The following is a 15972-nucleotide window of genomic DNA, read 5'->3' as shown; positions in this document are numbered from 1 at the left end:
AACCTAATTTGAAAGTTTATATAGATGATCTTCTTGTTTGTGCTGGTGCACAGCTTAATAAGAACAAATGTGTGTTTGCAAGGCCCGAATAAAGTACCTTGGATTCAAAGTCTCAGAACAATGCTGCTCACTGGACCCTTAGCTCAATTGTCCACTTATTGATTTTCCTGTCCCAACTACTCATCGTTTTTAGGTCTAGTTCAATTTTATATTCAATTTTTGAAAGACCTTTCTGCTACTGCGACTCCATTGTATGAACTCACCAAAAGTAATGTTGAATTTAGGTGGTCCCCATTGGTTGAGAAAAGTTTTATTTCCAGCCCAGTCGTTTGATACATACGACCTGTCTCGTCTGCTAACTTTAACTTAGGATCCATCACCTCTTGGCTCATTGTCTCTATCCACAAGAATATATCATTTCCTGCAGATCTTCTACAGAATTATCATAAACTTTGCAAGAAACAGGGAGCTCCACAAAAAGCACGCAAAATGCTACTCACTATTTCCTCCATCCAAAACTCCTTCATCGAAATCCGTGTATCCTTTTCTATATGAAGTTGACACTGTTTTGCCACTTACTTTAAGAAACCTTGTTTGTTTGTTTAGCTCCTAGATACCCCCAGCATACCGGAACTCAATCCGTTATCAACCGGTAGAGGTTCATCTATGAGTTTCCAACCTAATTATTATAAAATAAATCATAATACACAACATATTAAAAATGCTCAAAAGTTACTCCTCCATTGATCTAATGCATTCCCACTTACTCTATAATAAGTTCAGTCATTTCCTGCATCGTACGGGCACAGTCATAGATAAGATGAAATAGTGTTTCCTCACCTTCTTTATAGAGTCGACCGATGAGGCTCAGAGTTTTACCCATTTTAAAAAGATATCTATTAAGTTGTAAGTGGCCACTAACAATACCAACTATACTAGAGATTTGATGTCTCTTGTATTTGTAAACTTTTGTTCTACTGTATGGCTCGATGATAAACTGCTTAGATTGGTGGCGGCTATCCAACTGTTGCCAGATAGTTTCCCTCTCATTAAATGTGGCCTTTCTGAGAGCTTTCTTAGTGTACATTAGCTCAGGGTTGGGAATTTATACCGCTCTACGTAGCCCTCAAGGTATTGTAGATGCCCTTTACGTGAATGATTTCACAAGGACAAAATGTTTAAAGGTCTTTCGAAGATCGTTGTTCTTGTTATCTGGAGACTTTGGATACTTTTGGAAAAATAAACCATTGTTTCAGTTAATTTAGCGTTTCTTATTGGTGATATCAAAAATTATAAATATCTTTTATTTCTCATTGAGATAAAAAAACCTATGTATTTTTACATTTTACTGCCCTGATATGGAAGATCCAAAGATGAAATGCAAAATTAGAGGACGAAAATTTTTGTCAGACAACAATCAGTTGCGTCAATAAGAGGAAATTAGTGGCATTTTTTAAAATCCTATAAAGTAGAGACGTAATTCCCTTGGAATAATTTTCTAATTTTCAATGTTTCCTATAATTATTTTACATGATTAAAAATACTAAGAATGTTAGAAATTAAAATTTACCTTTTCAGCCTCATCAAGCATTTATATATTAGATGTTCTTTATTCTTAATTTATATTGAGAATAGAAAAGAAAAATAACTTTGTAAAGAGAAATGACATGGTACAAGTATTTCTTAATACCAGTTGTTGATATTAAATGTAAAATTATCCAAAAAATTAATTTGTAGATATTTTCTGAAATACAGGACAGTTTTTTTAGAATAACCATAAAAAATGGCAAACATTACGGCATTGTTCTATTATATCCCATGCGGGGGGACACAGTCTTCCAATGACTATTCAAAAGATATAATTTGGTATACTGCAATAGTTACCGTACTCTTGATCCAACAATGATTATATTATATGCGACTTCCTTTTTCTAATTAATGGAGGAGCGAATGGCTTAGAGATCATAATGACACGCAACTCTTCCTGGTCCAAAAGTATCATGACCCTAGGAGTAAGGTTCATGTAAATTTTTTAAGAACTACTATAATATTTCGTTAATATTTCGATTTAAGGATTGATAGATAGATTTATTAAGTAAACTTACTTTGTTTTATGTGGGAACCTATTTTTCAAATAATAAGTATATGTTCTCTGAATTACAGATTATCCCATAGTCAATAAGAATATAGTAAAGATAGTTCTGAAGGACAATGAAGAACCATTTTGTATGAGATCAGCTAGGCCAATAACTAAGGCTTAGAGAGAAAATGTGATAATGGAGTTAGATTCATTTGATAGGAGCGAATATTAATAAACTTATACAACCCACAGAATGGGTTGACATAATTCTCGTTGTTGAAAAGAAGAGTTGTGAAATTCATTTGTGTGTGGACTTGAGAAAACTAAATTAGTTTTGGGAAAAGACCTCTCTACCCTATTAAAACTCCATAACCATGCTCTAGATAAAAAAGAAAGCAAATAGGTTCCAAAAGAGTCTTGAAGAAGTTTTAAATACCTCTTCCGTTTTTTTTTAAATTACACCACAGATTTGGGGAATTCATACATAATCTTTGACATTGGTGAAACTAAAAACGAAGAAAAGTAGATCACGAAATTAATCCCATTCTTAGAACCAAATATTTACTTCGCCAACATAATCATACAGCTACTACAATACAAAAATTGTTATTGACATTATAACATTAAATAAGCTTTCTGAACTATTGCAATATTTTGATACAAGGTTCTCAGAGATTTTAAGGAGAGAGGGACTCAATTTTCTTAAGAAAAGGAGACCCTCAAAGGTTGAAGTATTTACCAAGGTAACATCGTAAATTATGTAACGAATGATTTCGAGAATTCCAAAACATCGGGTTTAGATGGCCTTTGTGGGCGAATTTTCTCTCTCGCTCCTACAGAAATTGCACTATGCCTTTTAAAATTAGTAAAATCCATGGAGAAGTCTGAAAAAATGCCCCTTTCTCTTAAAAAAGGAAACATAGCTCTTATACCTAAAAGGGCTGATGGCACTTATATAAATCACAGTTTTTTTTGTTTTTTTTTCTCACCAGCAAGTTTTTTATTTCAAGAATATTTGCGTTCATATAGAAAAACAAACATAATTAAACCTCATAGTTTAAAATTAATATTCCTCAATAAAACCTCATTATTCATAAAAAAAAATTAAGTAAAATGCTCATTTAAAAAGAATAAAAAAAAAAAAAAAAATCAATCAAAACTTCAATAATACAACATAAAAAAACATAAAATAATACATAATAGCATAAAACACCCTCTTAAGGATAACATCACCCAAAAATGTGCTTTTTATATTGTCGAATAATTAACTGAAGATACTTTTCATATCGTACAGAAATCTGTTGGAAGTATTTCATTAAATCTGATGCATAATTCCACGTATCCCATCGGAGGGTGTACCTTCAAAGAGAATGTAGTATAACTTGCAGCAGCGGTTATATGTATAGATCTTATATAATTAAGATTAACAACCTGGTATACAGTAATGTTCTGTACAATAAATGATGTATAATTACTAAGAGACGCGTTTATTGCCTTTTTTTTCTTGAGAAATTTTAGTTACTACGTTTAGCTGAGAAAGCAATCGTTCCATAACTAACTACCGATCTAACATAAGTTTCATAAGCCCATCTGGACTTGAGTGTGCTGAGTCCCCAGTCCAAGCCCATGAATGTCTTCAAGGCAAAGAGGCCTATCTTCGCTTTTGCCATGACATATTTTAGATGTTCATTCAACTTTAGTCCATTGTCTGTTAAGAGCCCAAATACTTGAAGGTTTTAACCCTGTGTATCTCAGTCCCATTCATGTAAAGTGTAAAATTGTAACCTTTTCTTCTTTTAGTAACAAACATACACTTGGTTTTGTTACCGCTGAAAATAGTTTATCTGCCTTCAGCCATCGTGAGAGCTTATCAAGAGCTCCTTGCATCAATTGTGTTAGTGTTTGACAATCAGCCCCTCTAACATATAGTGCCAGGTCATCCGCATATGCAATCTTATACATAGGTATTTCTATAATGCTTCTTGAAAAGAAAAATTCCTTGTGAACATCCTCTTGTTGGTATTGCCGATGTGCTCTTGCCACCAATCTTGGCAAAAATAGATCTATTTTTTAGAAGATTACTTTACCAGCGATTTATTGTTTCGTCAACACCAAGAAAACTCCCAAAAAAACCTATTTAATTGATCAGAGTCCTTCAGTGCCCTTGATGTAGATAACGCTGGAATCCCTTATTTTTATCACATTCACATAAATTCCATTTATTAGGTGGATTCCGTGAGGTACGGTCTACATGGACAATTATAGAAGCTAAACACTTCAACAACCTCACCCCTCATTTCCTTATTACTTGTAAGTCTTTTTCTCACTCAAAATCAAGTTGAAGATGATTCTAGAATCTTAAAGATAGAGTACCTCTTTATTCTCTATAGTTTGGACTATAAAGCATATTATATTTTTCTATTACATATGAATAGTTATTGTATCTTGTATGAAATTATCCTATACATATATTAAAATACGACATACTTCCATAAAGAAAAATGTTATGGAAAATACAGCTTGGAACATAAGGAGAGCTGTGGATGAAGTATCATAACTTTTTGAGTTCAATCTTTTTAAAGTCAACTCTGCTTTGTCTCCTACTAAAATATTTCCTTGATAGAGTCATTTAGTGTTCATTACAATTGTCGTTACAATTTCCTAACTTATTCAATAGAGAATCCTCTATTACTCTTCTTCTCACATATTGGAATAATACTCGAGTGAATATCTAAGAACTCCAAGCAAATAAATAAACTGAATATCATTAATAAATGTTTATCATAATAAATTGTTTTATTGAAGATAATAGTCCAAATGTAACAAGATTTTAATGCAATTGTTTCAATTGCACTATCCAACAAAATAACACTTCTTTTTTATGCAGAAGAATACAATATCCTCAACTTAGTACAATTTGATTCCCTGATTCCAAATATGGTCTTATTTTTTCTCTCATAGCCTCGTGGTTTTCAGAAAAAAACCATACATTTTTTTATAATTTTTGTCTATTTTTCAGGTTCAAAGCTGTTTTAAACCCTCGGTGTTGAAAATAGGGATAAATTACATTAATATATTTTTAAGCTGAATGTTAATTTTTTAAAACAAATTTCAAAATGCCTACATCATAGTTTAAACTCGAACTATCTATGTTTAAAGTCGAAAGTAGGTGCTTTTTATTCAGAGGCACATAGTTTCAAGACAAATAGATTTTAAAAGTTTAAAAGTATTTCATTGGATAGCTGAAAATATGAACTCTGATTTACAAAAATGAGCCTCTCCAAAAACGCTCTATATCTTGGTCAATTTGAGGTAAGGCCACGACCATATTTAAAGGCTATAACTCATTTTTGAATTGATTTCATATTAAAAGTCCATAAATATTCGTGTGCTCCAACTACAATAGATAGAAACAAAGAGAGAGAGAAAGAAATGATGTAGTAACAAAGAGAGAGAAAAAGGAAAAAAAGAAAAGATATATTTTACAATTTGTTATAACATTAAGCCTCATGTCTCAAGCTATATAAATAAATTATTTCAAGTTTCATGGACATAAGAGGACTCGTTGCATACACGTAGTGAGTAAGGGATTCCAAAAAACGGACATTCAAGGGAGTTCTCAGAGTAAATCCTTTTTTTTTCTCTCTCTCTCTTTGTTTCTATCTATTTTCTTCTTCTCTGTTCTTTGTTCCTATCTCTTGTAACTGGGGCATACCAATACTTCAGGATCTTTATTATGAGATCAATTCAAAAATGAGTTTTTTCCATGAAATATTGTCGTGGCCTTATCTTACATTGACAACAATATAGAGCGTTTTTGGAAAGGCTCTTTAAAAAAAAATTAAAACTGATACTTTCAGCTATCAATTGCAATACTTTTAAGCTTTTTAAATCTATTCGAAGCTATGAGCCTCTGAACAAAAAGCTTATATTTTTCACTTTAAACAAAGATAACTCGAGTTAAAAGTATGATGCAGACATTTTAATAATGGTTTTCGAATTTTTTAAGATTCAGTTTTAAAATATATTAACATAATTTATCCCTATCTTCAACACCGAGCGTTTAAAACAGCTTTGCGCCTTAAAAATACAAAAAAATGTTTTGCGTTTTTCTGTAAGCCACGAAGCTATGAGAGAAAAAATAAAGCCATATTTGGAATTAGGGGATCAAACTCTATTAAATAAAGCACATACTGGTTTTGTATCATTTTTGGTGTTAGATAGTGTTATTGATTGGGCACGTAATAAAAAAATTATAATATCAAATATATTTTTCTAAATTTGAATTTCCTGTTGATGAGTTCTCCGTTATTTAATTTTTAAATCTTATTAATTCCTTCGGCTTTATTTTGGACGTGCAAATGTTATTTCATCCTATATTTCCAATGGATGGATCGTAATAGATGAAAAGGATGAGCTAATCAAAACAATGTTGTCACCGAACACGAACAAATATTAAGAATGAAGTTGTAGATATGAAAAAATAAGAATAATAATTGTGTAAATAATGTGTAATTGATTTTATTGATCTGTCATTGGTTGCCAGAATTTTAAATAAACCTCAAACTTTTCACAAATAATAATTAATTAGTTTTTTATCTAAAAATACCTATATCAACTTCTAATTCTTCATTAATTTTTAGGATGATATTGAAGAAAATTATTTTTTGGGAATTCTAATAGTCATACTTTTTTATGCAAGTTGTCAAGTGTAATCAGGTATTTTTATAAGTTTGGTTATGCAGTCATCATAGTTTTCATTAATACTATTTTTTTAAACAGATAAATATGCCTTGCAATGGGTATCATTTTTTTGTATTTTAAACATAATAAAACCTGAATAAAAATCAATTTCCCAGGAGGTTTCGTCTTGGTCTGTGCATGTTGTTTTAGATCAGGGGTCGGTAACCTATGGCACCTATGGCAAATTATAATATATTCCCGTAGTTTGTGTGTTTCTAGTATTATTTTTGATAGTAGCACACTCATTTATTAGAAATGTTGAAGTTGGCACTCCATATCTCAAAGATTGCTACCCCTGTTTTAGATCTATAATCTCTGCTAAAAAGAAAGAATCGTCAAAGTGATAATTACTCGACTTTACCTCTTTCATAAATTGACATATACATATTAATCTAAGTATATATTTCAATTCTTTAGTTGAAGGGTGGAATTGCTAGCTCATACCATACTAAATACATTTTCAATACAATCGGAAGAGAAATGAGAAGTTATGACAAAATTCAGTCCCGCATGAAGCAGCTTTTCTTGAATATCAATCATTGACAATGTTGTTAAAATGTATCCTTTTTGCGTTGGTTTCCTACTAATATTTCCTTTTGTGTTTGAAATAACTTTTATTTCCTTAATTTTTTTTTAAAAAGTTTATAAGATAAATATAGTATTCTCATATTGAGCTAAATTTTTCTTGTTAAAAGCAAAGGAAAATTTTCTTCAGCAGACCAAGTCACACAAACTCTTTAATGTGTTTATGTTTATGTATTGATGCTTGAAACGTGCCTCAAGTCGCTCTACATAAAAAGAAAAGTTTTTTAAGTGACAGAAATATAGTTTGTAAGAAATAGTGTTTCCTTCATTTGTGTAACCCACAAGTGATCCCCCTAGTGATAATTTTAAAGTTTAAAGTGACCTATTTGACTCTGTTACGAGTATTGTACTATGATCAAATTTGCATGCTAGTTTTAGTAGAAAATATTTCTGGAATTTTTTTTTGACAGAAGATTTTCAGATTTTAGAGTCTCCTCAGATAAAATGATATCATTTTAGGAGAGAAGATTTCTCCAATTTCAATTTCAGCAAGAAAATGAAGTTTATTACTAGGAATAGCTGGGTTATTGATTTTATTCATACTTTGAGATTTTCCCTCACAATTTATATCAAATAATTTCCACATAGCTAAATTTTGAGATCTCATATCTACAAAAGTGTTAACAATATCAATTCCAACTTTGTATAACATTTTAAACACATCAATTATAATTCGACCTATGTTTGATCCGTCATAAGCATTTGGTGTAAAATAATTTGGTACTACTTGCTTCCATCTCGCCGTGGAATCTCCTGAAATCATAAAAACAAGAGCTTTCGTAGCATCGCCTTTGGAATATGGAAAAGATGATTCTCCCATTATGGAGCCACTCTTACCAATAATAATCATTAAAAAATTAATAATCTAGTGAACCCTTAATTGAACATTCATCTCATGTTAAAGACGCTTTCCTATCAATTTCTGACACACTTCTCACCTTGATCTTTAGCATGTCAAAGACTTCATTAGAGATTCCGTAATGAAACATTAAAAATTATGTCCATTTTTGTAAAGTTCTAATGCAAGCCAGAGGTAAATACTCTCTTAATAAGTCATAACCAGACTTCCCACAGGTCATTCATAATTTCAATGCATCTTAAATTGAACCATTACAAAATCTTCGACTTTTAGAATTTTCAACTTTAAGATTTTTCATCAAATCAGAGTTATAACAATTCAATTGATGAATACTTTTGTCTTTTAGGCAACATATTTTTTGGTGCATTATTTTAATGGTTGCCTTCAAAGACCATATAACAGCATCTTGATATTCAATCTTTTGTATATAATTATGGAAATGAGGACATATAGTATGCACTGTGACTTCTTGTATAAATTTGGAATCAAATATAGATGAGGGTGCATGATGATCTAACATTCTCATCGGCCATACATCTGTCACCGGGTAATAAGACTTTATAAGTTTATTACAATAGTTATGATCAGGCGGTTGGAGAGCTTGAATCGTCGTAATTGTTTCAAATTTACAAATCTTTTTTTTATATTTTAAATCCGTCCTGCTCTTGCATCCAAGAACAAAGCATCCACCCATGATGTTTTAAATGAATTGAAGTATAAAAAAGATAATCTGGAGTAAAAAAGAAGGAGTTTTAGACAGAAAAACATTTAATTAATTTTCAATATTTCATTATTTTAATTCCTATTTCTCCGAAAACCTTCCTTCAAGAACTAATTTATTTCAAAAAATAGGATATCTGTAGTATAATATCACTTAATAAAAGTATATAATAAGTAGGAAGGCTACAAAAAATCCAAAATAACTTAATCGAAGACTTTAAATGGGTTCTTCTTTATCTTATGAATATTGAGTGTAGTATTTCCTTCATGTACTCATATTTAATTTCTTACCTCAGAAGATTGATTCATAAGCGACATTTAGTAGGAATAAGAGGCAACGCGTGTCACACTGAATTATGATCAAGCTAGCAGGTGGGATTATGAAACGACAATGTAGAGTATTTTGAAATATATTTGAAGTTCCAAGTTTAAAAAAGAATGCTTAAATTAAATATATCATACCTTTAAGTTGACAAACACAAGCCAGACGTAGAGTTTAATCAAAAAGATCATCACCCTTTTTTCCTAATGTGGAAGTTGCTATTTACAATTGTGCACATGATAGATATATCTCTATCTATGAGATCTAAATAATTATTAATAATAAAGTAAATGTCAAAATCATAAAATTAGGGAAGAAATATACTAATAAAAAAAATGTAAAATTAAATCCATCGTGAAGATTTAGTGCAGAGGCTAATTATGTATTAATGTCCGGCAATATTACTCCTTATTAAGGGCATCAAAAAAGATTTCCCCCCGTTATTTATGCTTGTGTAACAACATACTGTTATCATGAAGGATACGCACAATTGCTAATTATAATGCATTATAATAAAACCCAATGCGTTGTTATGGACATTTAAGCAGTTCTTTTGGCCTTTATGAGTTTTCTGAACACCTTTTCTTGGAGCTTATCAACCATAGCTAATCTTCAAATGATAAAAAAGTAATTTTTATTTTCTATGTAATATTGGAAAACATAATTATCATACCCAAGTATTGAAGTAAATAAACTAATATCAGACAAACTAGTTACAAACCATCCAAAGCTACTACTCCCATTGTTGTGACCATTTAAGCACTTTTTTTTGCCATTTAATGAGTTGTGTATCATAATTTTTGATAATTTTAGCTAAAGTATAATCATATTTTATGATTAGATTTTTTTTTTAAATGAATACTTACTGTTAGATGGTTCAAAATTCAGAGTTCCATTTTGTAATTTGGAGTGGATGACTCTAAACATGCTGAAAATTATCTTAACTTCACAATTTAAAATGGTTTTTTTTTCCATAAATGACATCATTACCAACATCTCCCATTAATTAATGATGTTTCCTCGGGAAGGGAAGAATTTACCTGTGTATTTTTCTATAAATTTTTAACGTAAGATGATTAGGAATGGATAAGGTTATATTACATCCAATAACGATCTTTGTGAGATCAAAGTTAAAGTCTGACTTCATGTATTCATCGTTAACTTGATTTTACAGATGAATATCCATACTCTTCATAACATGAGGATAATGAGTGGCGTGTAATTCTAGACAGGGTACCAAAGGCATATTTATATCGACAAATCTGACAAGTCATCTGTTTCTCATCTGGTAAGTATTTTCCAAATTCCCGGGCCTCCATTTTTAGAAATCCAGACAGAAGGCGACGTTATTTTAGGCATTTTATTCAGTTCTCTATCGACTATCAGCATCTAATATTATATTAATATTGAACAATAAAGGCGGGATTTATAACGTTATTGATAGAAGAAAGTGTATATTATTTAATCAATGATGCCACAAGTATTTCTTCCCTTCTCCTTGCATGTTTTTGTATTCTTACCAAAATTATCAACTGTAATTATATCTATTGTAATCCCTTTTTCAAAGAGACGATTTCTAACTTTAACAGATAAAATGTTCAATCTAAACTTGATTTTTGTATTTTTTTTTTTTTTGTGTGTGTAATTGACTCGGAGAAAAATCTTAAAGGTAATATTTGAAGCATCAAAACTTTTTTACTTCAGATAAAAAATATTGTCTTCGTGGAAGATATATTAATTGTAGTACATGACTTCCATAGATTATCTGATGCTGATGAAATCAAAAGGCAGTAATTTATTTAGAGGTTTTGTATTAATTTAATTAAGTGATTGCCCCTTGGTCAACTCCAGATATTATTAGAACTCATTGTAAGAGAGATCTGTTCAAATAATACAAATAGTGATTAACTATTACACAAAATATTAATTATAAATTTTAAGAGAAGTTATACATATAAAATCAAACAAATTAATAATGACAAATGATACAATATAGAAGTTATTAATATTAAATATTAAAAATGGATTCAATAAATTATTAGCAACAAATGTGAATTATATATATACAAAATAATGAGGCATTTTGACTCAGAAATATACAAATTATTAATAGAAATATAATCTTTCTTCATCAAATACACTTAAAAGACTTATAATTATCTTAAATAAATTCCACATCTACATGTTCAAATCCATGGAGCATACCCAAGTGTTTACTAGAAGAAATGGATGTTAGAAAAGCACCTTGCACACCATTTGAACATACAACTTAACTTTCAACTGCAAAAATCAGGGATTGTATTTTTATGATACGAAAATACGGTAACTCTTCAGATACGTTCTCCAAGATGTAAAACCAAGGCCAGATAGAGGAAATCGAAAAAAAGATACTTCAAACTTAATTATCCATCTCAAGAGAGCAGATTCTACTCCTTCCTCGGGAAGGGGATTAAAAGATTGGAAAATTGATGAGATCTATTCACGATAAGTAGGGAATTTCAATATTTCAAATATAATTAGTATTTATTTTATTTGAATTTGTACGAAGCACGGTATGATAGACAAATATTAATTATCATTATTTATTACGAAGTTTGACGTCTTTATCGTTACATTGAAATAGTGAACATTATTTACATAAAATAGTAAAGTATTATAACGTATGTTTATAATAGTAAGTTAAATAAATATGGGTAAATTTAAAAAAAAATACAACTAAAAAAAATTATATAAATTACAAATTTTAATAGAAGTCACTAGCAGAGAATCATACAAATTTAAAGGAAAAATGATACGATTTAGAAGATATTAATATAAAATAAAACAAAAATATTAAACATATTATTAGTAACATTATATATATATATATACAAAATTAAATGAGACATTTTTATACAGAAATGAATATATTTATTAGCAGAAAAACATATACATTGGCAACGCAGACAAAACTATCGAGAAAAGAGAGGCATATTATCTTTAGGAGTCTATAGTTATCCTCCACTCGTTTTCCTATGAAAAAAGAGGCACACAAGTACTAAAGAAATCAAGGATCCAGGTTGTATAATTATCCATATAAATTATACATCACAAACTCTACCTTATAAATTGAATTGTGATTGAGATAAGTTTTTTCTGAGTTACATACATCAAAGAAACTGAAAGATTCTTATCAATGAAATATTTTTCGTAGATTAAGAGACGAAGTAGAGTTGACTTAAGAAGAAAATACTTCAGAATTTTAATGACGGTTGCAGGTTGATAACTCTTTCTGTTCCTCACTTGGGCTTTGAGTGGATTATTATTTATTTCATCACTCATTAGTTCTTATAGCAGTATACGATTATTCTGTGGAAGATCTGGAGTAATTTATGCATTTTTAATTATAGAGGCAATGATTCACGATGTTAGAAGTAATTATCACAGACCTTGATGGGGAGAAACATCAACAAAATAAACGATCCTTCCATCAAAAAAGATGAGATTCACCGAATGGGGCACACAGAGAAGAGATTCCTTGAATAGAACATGAAGAGAGGATCAGAAGACGTGTGGTAGAATATCTAAATGGAAAAATATGAAATCTTAGGTAAAATGGATATATGCAGATCCAATACATTGCAATCCAGGTGGAGAGGTAACTTTTTTAAGGCACTTTACTCATAAAATTAATTATATTCAATATTGCACTTAGGTAATCGGTGTAGTATGGAATATGTACTCCCAAAAAAGTACTTTAGCGTACAAGCCACATATGGGATAAGTACTTATCTCATATGGGATGTGTACTTATTTCAACTTTCTTACCAGTTTCATCATAATTATCTTTCTTGTACCATAACTACGAAGGGTCTACAAGCCGTTGGAAGTTGGGTTTTCCCCGTTTGGTTAATACAGTTGGTGGCCATTCACCCTTCAGGAACTATTGATAAATAAATTCAAATGACACATGCGGCATTGTCAATACTTATGGATCTTGACTGAATTTGTTAATTCATTTGCAAATATAATTTAATACATATACATATAGAGCGGAGTACTTATTTCACAGGGGGGAGTACTTCTCCCATATAGGATTTATCCTAGGAGTTACTTACCCAATGTCGGGCTTATACGCGGGATTACTTATTTTTGGGGAGTCATTATGCCATATGACACTGGCAAACTATAGTCCTTATAAGAGGGAGATGTTGTACAACAATCATTAATGAGTAAGGGTGATAATTTTGGTAAGAATAGAAAAGCGTGCGAGGAGAAGAGAAGAAACACTTATGCCATCATTGATTAATTAATATACATCTTCTTCTATCAATCAAGAACGTTATCATTCCCGCCTTTATTATTCAATATTAATATTATATTAGATGGTGATAATCTATAGAGAACTGAATAAAATGCCTAAAATAACGTCGCCTTCTGTCTGGATTTCTGAGGCCCAGGAATTTGGAAAATACTTACCGGATGAGAAACAGATGGTTTGTTGGATTTGTCGATATAAATGTGCCTTTAGTCCCCTGTCTAGAGTTACACGCCACTCATAATCCTCATTTCATATCAAAAGCATGGATATTCATTTAAAAAATCAAGTTAATGATGAATACATCAAGTCAGACTTTAACTCTGATCTCACTTTTTTTTCATTTTTAATGCAAGTTGAAATAAACACCTACGAAATTCCATACATTTAATGTAGTGCTCCCCTCTATTATACTCTTTTTTTCATTTATACTGTATTGGTATATTATATACCTAAGGGTGATAATTTTGATAAGAATAGAAAAGCGTGCGAGGAGAAGAGAAGAAATACTTATGGCATCATTGATTAAATAATATACATCTTCTTCTATCAATCATGAACGTAATTATTCCCGCCTTTATTATTCAATATTAATATAATATTAAATGGTGATAGTCTATAGAAAACTGAATAAAATGCCTAAAATAACGTCGCCTTCTGTCTGGATTTATGAAAATGGAGGCCTAGGAATTTGTAAAATACTTACTGGATGAGAAACAGATGGTTTTTCGGATTTGTCGATATAAATATGCCTTTAGTCCCCTGTCTAGAATTACACGCCACTCATTATCCTCATCTCATAACAAGACTCAAGAGTATGGATATTCATCTATAAAATCAATTTAACGATGAATACATCAAGTCAGACTTTAACTTTGATCTCACAACGATGCTTATTGCATGTAATATAACCTTATCCATTGCTAATCATCTACGTTCAAAAAATTTATGGAGAAATACAAGGGTAAACATATCCCTTCCCGAGGAACCATCATTAAATTAATGGACGATGTTGTTACTGATGTAATTTATAGAAATACATATAAAAATGTTTTGAGTCATCCACACCAAATGAAGATCAAGTTATCAGTAAAAAGTATTTACGAATATCGAAATGGAACTCTGAATTTTGTACTATCTCACAGTAAGTATTCAATTTTTTTTTTAAATCTAACCATAAAATATGATTCTATTTTAGCTAAACATATCAAGAATTATGATACACAACTCAGTAAAGGGCAAAAACAACTGCTTAAATGGTCACAACAACGGGGGTAGTAGCTTTGGATGGTTGCAACTAGTTTGTCTGAGACTACTTACTTCGCTGTAAGACTTGGGTATGATAATTAGGTTTTCCAATGTTACATAGTCAATAAATATTACTTTTTTATCACTTAAGGCTTAGCTATGGTTGATGGGCTCCAAGAAATGGTGTTCAGAAAACTCATAAAAGGCAAAAACAACTGTTTAAATGGTCACAACAACGAGGGTAGTTACATTGGGTGTTGCATTATAATTAACAATTGTGTATATCCATCATGATAATAGTATGTTGTTATATAAGCATAAATAACGGGGAAAATATCTTTTTTTGATTCTCTTAATAAGGAGTAATATCGCCGGACATTACTACATAATTAGCTTTTGCTCTAAATCTTTAAAATGAATTTATTTATAAAATCGTTTTATTAGTATATTTATTGTCTAATTTTATGATTTTGACATTTACTTTATTATTAATAATTAGTTAGATCTCATCGGTAGAGATATATCTATCCTGTGCACAAATGTATATAGCAACTTCCACGAAGAAGAGGGGTGATTATCTTTTTGATTAAGCTCCACGTCTCGCTTGTGTATTGCAACCTAAAGTTATGACATATTTAACAGAATTCCGATGTCAGAACAAGAAAATATTATTTGGATCAATCTATTATTTCAATATTCTGTATTTATAATTTATTATTATTAATAGTTATATGATTTTAATTGTTTAATTTTGTATATTTAACTTAAATGTTTAATGGTTTATTTTTTAGTATGTAGATTATATTTAATTAAAGCCTTTAAACTTTGAGCTTCAAATATATTTCAAATACTCTACTTTGTCGTTTCATTAGCTATTATTCTGAGAATAAGGTTCATAATGAATTACAATTTCATGGAGTGTGACGTTTTCAAATCTACTGTAACGGATAAAAAACGTCAAAGTCAATTATACGTAGTATATCTTCATTAAACATTTTGCTAATAAATACATTAGTTATACCCTCAAAAATCATAATAAAGCAGGCAGATGATAATCACATCAGTATTTTAAACAATGATACCATATGTCTTTTTTTCCCCCTCCTCCTCGCACGCGT

The 15972-nt window shown here is 30.4% G+C and overlaps 2 long non-coding RNA genes across 2 annotated transcripts; both read left to right on the top strand.

The window, feature by feature from the left end:
* The first annotated feature begins 12698 nt into the window (after positions 1-12698).
* On the top strand, positions 12699-13338 carry LOC139906803 (uncharacterized). The gene is made up of 2 exons (XR_011782751.1): positions 12699-12946; positions 13004-13338. It is a non-coding gene; the product is annotated as an uncharacterized lncRNA (long non-coding RNA).
* Positions 13339-14421: 1083 nt separating this feature from the next.
* LOC139906871 (uncharacterized) lies at positions 14422-15667 on the top strand. Its single transcript, XR_011782974.1, has 3 exons — positions 14422-14750; positions 14805-14943; positions 15006-15667. It is a non-coding gene; the product is annotated as an uncharacterized lncRNA (long non-coding RNA).
* Positions 15668-15972: the final 305 nt, after the last annotated feature.

Source organism: Lepeophtheirus salmonis, chromosome 12 (assembly GCF_016086655.4).
Source record: "Lepeophtheirus salmonis chromosome 12, UVic_Lsal_1.4, whole genome shotgun sequence".
Lineage (NCBI taxonomy): Eukaryota > Metazoa > Arthropoda > Copepoda > Siphonostomatoida > Caligidae > Lepeophtheirus > Lepeophtheirus salmonis.
The sequence above is the reverse complement of the archived record's forward strand: the minus strand, read 5'-3'. Positions and strand labels throughout refer to the sequence as shown.